Consider the following 1,142-nt stretch of genomic DNA (forward strand, 5'->3'; position numbering starts at 1 on the left):
GGAGAGACGGCGCGGACGGCGCTGGAGGTGAGGCGCTTGGCTGTTCCTCAGCCTCGGGACTCGCGGCACTTTTCTCACGTCGCCGAGTGGGACACGTGGTGCAGCGCGGACCTTCTAACCTCGAAGGGAAATCTCGCCAACAGTTCTCACAGTAAAACTGTTTCTCTGGGCAGATCACAGGGGGGCTTTGGGAACCATCTCTGGAAGGGGTTGTGTTTTAGACGAGTTTCAGGTTGAACCTTAAAAGCCCGTGTAAAAGGCCGTCACAGGCAGTTCTTGGAGGCTGAACAGAGATCAGGAGGGACCGCACGAGGGCCGTTAGTGTGTCATACACTGTGCACCGCGTGCTCGCACAGGAGGCCGGCGTATTTTTAGCCTGTTACTCATCCACCACACACGCGGGGAGGCGTTTCCGTAGTGACGAGGCCTCTGGGACCCCACAGTCGGGGGGCGGGGGGCGGTGCCAAGAACCAGGCTGACAGATTGGAGTTTCCCACCGAGTTTTTAAGAGGAAGAAGGGGGACTTACAGGAATCGTGTGCAGGTGACACATCTCCATTTCCCCAGAACAGCTCTGACCCCACCTGCGGGGCCTGCCCGGGGGGCCTGCCCGGGGCTCTGCCGGGCCCTCCTCCTCCCTCTCATTTTTCTCTTCTTCCCACAATGGGAGGCTGCCCGCACCTGCCCGGGGCGACCGGCCTCCTGATGGTGGGCGTGGCCTCTTGTTCTTGCCACATGGAACCCCGGGGGCATTAGCTGGCTCTGCCCCTTCTGGGAAGCCCTGTGCCCGCCTCTCCTCTGGGTGTTTTCACGTTGTCTCCCCTGACGGCCCCCAGGCCAGTCTCGGTGCTGTCCCCCCAGCCGCTGGCTCAGAGCAGGCGGGCGGGAAGGGCCTGTTCCAGGGCGGCTTCTGGCTCCGTCTGTGTTTAGTTTGTGGTGCGTGTACCTGTGGCCAGGACCTCTGTGTGCTTCTTGCCCAGCCAACGCCCTCTGGATGGTGCGGTGAAGGGTGGGGTGTGGGCGGGGCCGGCAGGGCCTCCTGTGGTCCCAGGTCTGCGCCGACCCACCTGCATCCGCAGTTTGAACCTGGCTCAGGTGCTGAGGGTGGCCATGGAGCCCTGGCCCCGGCTGCCCTGCGCACCT

This window comes from Myotis brandtii, unplaced genomic scaffold, assembly GCF_000412655.1.
Source record: "Myotis brandtii unplaced genomic scaffold, ASM41265v1 scaffold532, whole genome shotgun sequence".
Lineage (NCBI taxonomy): Eukaryota > Metazoa > Chordata > Mammalia > Chiroptera > Vespertilionidae > Myotis > Myotis brandtii.